The sequence below is a fragment of the Hydra viridissima genome, unplaced genomic scaffold, assembly GCF_058129835.1.
Source record: "Hydra viridissima isolate aposymbiotic clone 2 unplaced genomic scaffold, HvirCarnegie_v1 scaffold_1, whole genome shotgun sequence".
In the NCBI taxonomy this organism is placed as follows: domain Eukaryota; kingdom Metazoa; phylum Cnidaria; class Hydrozoa; order Anthoathecata; family Hydridae; genus Hydra; species Hydra viridissima.
In genome coordinates, this window is record NW_028324300.1 from 36911912 (window position 1) to 36920094 (window position 8183).

Genomic DNA, 8183 nt, shown 5'->3' on the forward strand with positions numbered 1-8183 from the left:
TGCTCTAGCTAAAAAACCTTTAAAAATACCAACTGCGAACAAATTTTGTATGCTCTAGCTAAAAAACCTTTAAAAATAACAACTGTGAAATAGATGATTTCGGTTTTATAAGCACGTTTGTAATTGCATTTTTACGGTGTATGGAAAACTCATACTTGCGAAGGGATTGATTGGTGGAAATACAAATATCTAAAAAATTTAATTGGTGTTGAGGATTTTCGTATTCGCATGTATATTGGTTAGATTTATCTTGTGAATTTAAAAGTGTTAAAAAAAATTTGCGTCAATAATATTAGTCATATCGTCAAAGTAACGTTTATAAGTTTTTGGTGCAATATTGACGTTTAAAGCCTGTTGAATAGCATTAGATTCAATATGTTATAGATAGGCTTCTGAAATGACGACCATTATGGATAGACCTATTGGACCAGAGTTTTTTACAGTATATATTTTGTCTTCCCATAAAAAATAACACTTACTAATACAGTGATCAATTAGTTTATGAATGTCTACTAAAGATAATTTAGTTCATTGTATTAGATCATCTCTATCATCGTTAAGCATATCAGTAATTGCAACAGTTACTTTATCAAGTAGCACTGATGGGTATAAATTAATAACATCAAACGATACTTGAATTTCGTCATTAATAAACCATTCTTTTGCTGTTGATACAAATGAAGATGAGTTTTTAACACGGCATTCATTTTTATTTAAAGTTGGTTGTATGATCTCAACAAGATGTTGCAAATGTTATATTGGGGAAACAAGGAAAAAGATTTCTACACGAGTTCAAGAACATAAAAACAACGTTACAAAAGCCAAATGGGAAACATCTGGAATAGTGGAACATTCACAACATTGTAATGGTAAAATAAACTGGGAGAACCCTAAATCACTTTCTATAATTTCAAACAACTACACAAGGAAAATTCGCGAGGCTATTGAAATACAACGTATACAATGCACAAAACCTAAAGAAAACAATTTAAATCGCAACAGTGGCAATTTGGTGATGACTCACCATTGGAAACCGTATTTTGTAAAACTAAAAAAAAATCTTGAATATGTGACGTTGCAATGACATCATTTGGTTACGTTTATTATAATTTTTTAATCGGTTTTTTTAAACTGTTTCATTAGTTTGGTAAGGGCTCTCACCATATGAGCCGAAATATTACATAAAAAAGAAAAAAAAATAATAGTATGATACCGTATATGGTGCTTTAATAATTATAATACATTTACACATACTATTAAAGATGTCACTTAAATTTTATATATATATATATATGTATATATATATATATATATATATATATATATATATATATATATATATATATATATATATATATATATATATATATATATATATATATATACATATATATATATATATATATATATATATATATATATATATATATATATATATATATATATATATATATATATATATATATACATATGATATATGGAATATTAGTTAACAATATTATAATTCAATGCTTTATTTTATACCTGCCAACAGTTTTAGCAGGAAGATAGTTTCCTACATGATTAACATGACCAGCTCCCTTTACTTTTGCAAATTTAGTTAAATTCTGGTCATAGATATATAAAACACTGGATCCGGCATAGACAGAAATAGTTGAAGCCGAAAAAAGTTTGCCATGATGACGTAGAATGAGGCAAAAACATGTTAAAAGAGCGTATAATTTAATTTAAATGTCATGCTGTAAATTAACACAATATTTTTTATATGGTTGTATGATGTAAAATTTATATGGAATTCTTAGAAGTCTAACAATAAATACAAAATTATACATCTATATTTATGTATAATATATTTATCTATAATATACATATATGTTTTTGTACTATTTATTTCAAGATTTGATATTAGTTTTAAAATGGTTGATTCTTGAAGTGCTTTTGGATGTAGAGCTAGATCTGCTAAAGGGGTTTCAAGAAGTTTTTATAGGTAAGAAAGTTGTTCATATACATTTGAAACATTTTATTCATAAAGATTCAATATAATTTTATTATGTAGATTTTAAATGACAGGCACAGTATGTATAATGAATCTTAGCTAAGCATTCTTAAATGGATTTCCTGTAAATACAGAAAAAAGAGAAGCATGGGTTCTTGCAACAAAACGAAAGAATTTTGTTCCCTCTTCAGCAAGTTATGTTTGCTCAGATCATTTTTCTAAAGATTGTTTTGATGAAGACAAAACATTTGGTTTCTGCTTGAGAAAATATCTTAAATCTGATGCAGTACCAACAATTTTTGATTTTCCAGAACATTTAAAACCAGCTACAAATAATATTCAGAAAGTACCCACTGAAAGAAAACTGATTAAAGAAGAAAAAAGTGAAATAAATATAGAGAATACAGGAGATTGCATCAAATTTGATTCAGACAATCTGCAAACTGTCAAAAAGAAGTTGTCTTTTGTCTTAGATGCATATAAGTTACAGAAAAAACGTATCAGATGTGTAATGCAACAAAAGCGCAGACTCAACAAAAAAATTGCAAAACTTCAAAATGTGATCAATGAATTACAAGGTAAATGTTTGATTAGTGATAAAGCTACAGCAACTTTAAGTAGTCTTAATCCTGATATTAAAGTTTTAATTCAAAGAAAACTGAAATCCAAAACCAAATTAAAATATCCTCAATCATTGCAAACTTTTGAATTGACATTACATTTTTATTCAGCAAAAGCATATGATTTTGTCAGACAGTCCTTTGACAATTGTCTTCCTCATCCAGATACTCTTAGACGGTGGTATAGAAGTGTTAATGGACAACCAGGCTTTACTCATGAAGCATTCCAAGTTTTAAAGTTAAAAAATGATGAATCCAATAAAAAAATTATATGCACTTTGATGATGGATGAAATGTCAATTCGAAAGCAAATTGATTGGGATGGACATAAATCATATGGTTTTATTGATTATGGAACAGGATTTAATGATGACAGTTTTGGTGTTGCTAAGGAAGCTTTTGTTTTACTGTTAGTTGCTGTTAATGGACATTTGAAGATCCCAGTAGCATATTTTTTAACAGATGGATTTAATTCAAAAGAAAAAGCAAATATTATTTCTGAATGTCTCATTAAAGTTCACGAAACTGGAGTTCAAGTTACTTCTTTAACCTTTGATGGCACAGCTGCAAATTTATCTATGATGAAGATTCTTGGTGCTGACTTTAGTGATGTAAGAAATCTGAAACCATAATTTCAACATCCAGTAAGTGCAGAACCAGTATTTTTAATTCTTGATGCCTGCCTTTATGTTAAAATTGGTTAGAAATTACTTTGGCGAAAAGAAATTGCTAAAAGACAATAATAATGGTATTATCAATTTTGCATTCATTGAACGGTTGTAAGAGCTTCAGTCAAAAGAAGGAATTCATGCTGCTAATAAACTGAAAAAAAATCATATAGAATGGAAACAACAAAAGACGAAGGTGAAGTAGGCAGCACAAACTTTAAGTCAAAGTGTTGGAGATGCTCTTGATTTTTGTGAAAATAAATTAAAATAAAAAGAATTTCAAGGTTGTGGGCCAACCATCAATTTTGTTCAGTTTATAGTAAAAAGTTTTGATTTACTAAACAGTTGAAATTTTATTGGTAAAAATTATAAAGCTCCTATCTCTTCGAGTAATTTGGAAGACTACGCAAATTTTGTCAATTTTGTATGTCAGTACTTGTCCAGTTTGACAGAAAGTGCTGGTAAATTAATTTGTAAAACAAATTGCAAAACTGGTTTTATTGGATTTATGTTTAGCTTTCAATCAGTTATTCAACTTTGCAGATATTTGATTTTATCTTCAGAGAGTCAATTCAAACTCTTGTTGACATACAAATTGAGTCAAGACCACATTAAAACGTTCTTTAGTGCTGTTAGAAGTCAAGATGGTTCTAACATTAATCCATCTGCAAAGCAATTTATGACAACATACCGACGTTTGCTAATACACCACTTGTTTAAACACATAAAAACTGGGAGTTGTTTAGCCCAGGATGCAACAGAAATACTGTCTGTAACAGGAGGAACTGTGAATCATCAGGAATGTAAATTCAATGATGATGATCTAACTGTTTTTATAGCTAATGATGATATTACACAAGTAAATATTATGGAACCACCACAGTTGTCTGAATATTCTGAAGAAGTGGTGAAATATATAAGTGGATTTGTTAGTAAAAAACTAAAAAGATCTATGAAATGTAAGGCCTGTACTGCCTCTCTAACTGATGATAATTCACAATGTTTACTTGTTGAACAGAAAAGTAGAGGTGGTCTTCTTCATCCATCAAAAGTTGTCATTGTAATTTGTACTATTGTTGAAAAATTTTTAAGGCAAAGCATTCCAGACATATCCAAAATCAAGGAACTACAAATTTTTACAAAATCTATTCCATATCTAAAATTAAATATCCGTAGTCATTTTTCAAGGACTGATAAATCACATCCAGGAACTCATTTGAAGATAATCATTAGATTAAATTGATCAACTTGATTATTGATGCTTAATTACATGTGCGCTTATACCATACCTCATCCTGTGCAACAAGTTATATACAAGGAGTACGAGTTCGAAAAAAAAAGACCAAACTAGTATTGTTTAAAAATCAATAAAAAAGTGTTTATGCTCCTAATAACACATTACAAAACATTTGCAAATAATGCAAACTATTTCTGAATATATATATATATATATATATATATATATATATATATATATATATATATATATATATATATATATATATATATATATACTATATATATATATATATATATATATATATATATATATATATATATATATATATGCAAAATAGTGTATTATTATAATATAATAATACAAAGACTCTTGTGCGTTTGAGAGTGCTCAATACTATTGAATAATAGGGCAATATTTATTTATTTATATAAAATGAATAAAAACACCTTTTAATGGAACTCTAGTTTAATGCTTTTCGGCAATCATCACCCATAGTGTATATCGTAAATTAAAAACCGTTTAAAAATTACAAATTAAAATCACGGTAGAACGAGTTCTGACGTTACTAAACCGAAACAAAAGAAAAAGACGTCAAAGGTTTTAGTTCCTGTTGTCGAATAAGGATAGCAAAAATTTCTTTGCACGACGGCACTTTGATATTATTTCATATCTTTTGTTAAGTAAGTTTTCTCCTTTATATGATAATAAATGAAATTTTTCGCGGAGACAAAGATTACAAACTTTTGCTGCTTGATTGCAGGGCTTGCATTGTGCTACAATCTTCCATGTAATCACCGGTTTCAGATTTTTAGATTTTAGCATCCATATTTCTTAGGAAAGTTCGGTGTCATTTTTATATTTAAGTGCGTTGAAAGATTTAAGATGGTTGGCATATCTAAGTTTAAATGTTGTTTCGCTTATACCGAAATAAACTTTGTCTTTGAATTGAGGATCTCCAGGTTTAGTAACGTCAGAACTCGTTCTACTGTGATTTTAATTTGTAATTTTTAAACGGTTTTTAAGTAACGATATACACTATGGCTGATGATTGCCAAAAGGCATGAAACTCAGAGTTCTATAAAAAGGTGTTTTTATTCATTTTATATAAATAAATAATTATTGCTCTATTATTCAATAGTATCGAACACTCTCAAACGCACAAGAGTATTTGTATTATTATACTATAATAATACATTATATATTTTGCATAAATTTGCTCCGACAAGTTGAGCACTCTTCTCAAGTCGTCAACAAAATGGAAAAAATAAACCTGAAATACTCAATCAAAAATATACCGATTCCATCTGAAAAAGAATACAATTTAAAACTACTAAACAAAACAGAAATGCTCGTAAAGAAAATGAGATGGAAGGCGTTCTTCTTCATAAATAACTACCCAAGAAATGATTCAAGTTATACAAACTACGGAATTAAATCATCAAAATGCCCACCGCAAGTAAATGAAATGCGTTCTTTTGAAAAAGACCTTATAAACCTAATTAAATCTATAAAATTTTGCAAAGTAAACTGCAAGGTTCAGAACAATATGCAAAAAGACTTAAAATCCATACGCACATCGCATAAAACATTAGTAAAGGCAGATAAAACATCTAATTTGTATAAGTTATCTAAAGATGAATACAACAAAGTGCTAACAAATGCAATTACTTCAACCTACAAAAAATCGTCGTCAGATTTAAAAGATCAAATAAATAAGGAAGAAACCTTTTAATCCACCATGAAGTGTATAATAATATTGAGATAAACGGATCGTCCGGTTTTTTTTTCACTTTAAAGAACCATAAAGACAACTTTTTTAACAACCCTTCAGTTCGCCTTTTAAATTCTTCGAAAAACGAGGTAGGAAGAATTAGCAAAGTCGTTTCATCTAAAATTATCCACGAATTAAAAAGTAAACTGCAGTTGAATCGATGGCAAAGCACCAAATTTGTTATAGATTGGTTTAAAAACATTAAAATAAAACCCCTTTGGAAATTTTTAATTTTTGATATAAATGACTTTTATCCATTGTCTGAAACCACTCTTACCAATGCAATCAGTTTCGCCGAACAACATGTTGTTATAAATGATGATGATAAAAAATTAATATATCATGCAAAAAAATCTTTAATTTTTAAAAAAACGATGATACTTGGATAAAAAAAAGAGGCTGATTATTTGATGTCACAATGGATGCATTTGATGGAGGTGAAGTTTGCGAACTAGTTGGTATCTTTATATTGTTTCAGCTTTCTCAACATTACGATAAAAACAATTTTGGCTTCTATCGTGATGAAGGACTTGCTATTTTTTAAAATAAAAGCGGCCAACAAATGGAGAAAATTAAAAAGCATTTTACGCATATTTTTAAATGTAACAACCTAAATATCTCCATTCAATCTAATATTAAAATTTTCAATTATCTGGATGTAACATTAAACCTGATCGACAGTTCATATCAACCATATTGCAAACCTTATAACCAACCTTTGTATGTTCATTCTGATTCAAACCATCCACCTAATATAATAAAAGAAATCCCTCGCACTATTGAGGTAAGATTACCAACTATGGCAATAAATGAAACTGTGTTCAATAACTCTATTCTTCTTTATGAAGTGGCTTTACGTAAAATCAGGATAAAATTCAAAACTCACCTACCAACCGCAAACAGACAAACATCAAAGTAAACATCGTAAACGTAAAATTATATGGTTTAACCCCCCCGTTTAGCAAAAATGTTGAAACTAATATTGGAAAGCGCTTCTTATCTTTAATTGACCAACACTTTCCAGTAGGACACAGGCTTCATAAAATTTTTAATCGAAACTATATTAAAGTTAGTTATAATTGCATGCCTAATATCAATTCTCTAATAAATGCACATAATAACAAAATTCTTCAAAGGGATAAATGTAAAACAAGAAAAAAATGCAACTGCATAGACAAAAAAAATTGTCCTTTAAGTAACCAATGCCTTTCTTGCAATGTCGCATACCAAGCCACTGTAAATTGTGGAGATCTTCAATTCAAAGACAAAAGCTTATTTCGGTATAAGCTCATTTGCTCATTTGCTGGTGGAAAAAAGACAACTTTGTGGCGAAACCTAAAACCATCATCAACTCTGTATTGTCGCCCTTTGCGTTTTCAGTTTGAAAAAGAGTTTAAAGATATTATAATCTCTGAAGAAGCTCAACTAAAAGAAGAAATAAGGAATTTAAATTATACAAAAATTATATTAAACAATGGAAAAGTACTTCAAGTAAAGCATGTAATTGAAATAATAATGATTGATGGAAAAGTACACACAGCTTTATCTGAGGCCACTAACTCAAGTCAGTGTTGCTCTGTCTGTAGATGCTCACCAAAAGAGATGAACAACATTGATGCCTGCATAGTAAGAAATTACCAGGCAAAAGGCTTGCAGTATGGTTTATCTACACTGCATTGTTGGATTCGATGTTTTGAATGTTTTCTGCATATTGGTTACAAGTTGCCTATCAAAAAGTGGCAAGCAAGAACAGCAGAAGACAAAGCACAAGTTGCTGAAACAAAGTCTTACATCCAACAAGCTTTTCTTCAACAGATGGGCCTTGTTGTTAATCAACCAAAGTCTGGAGGATCAGGTACATCTAATGATGGCAACACTTCTCGACGAA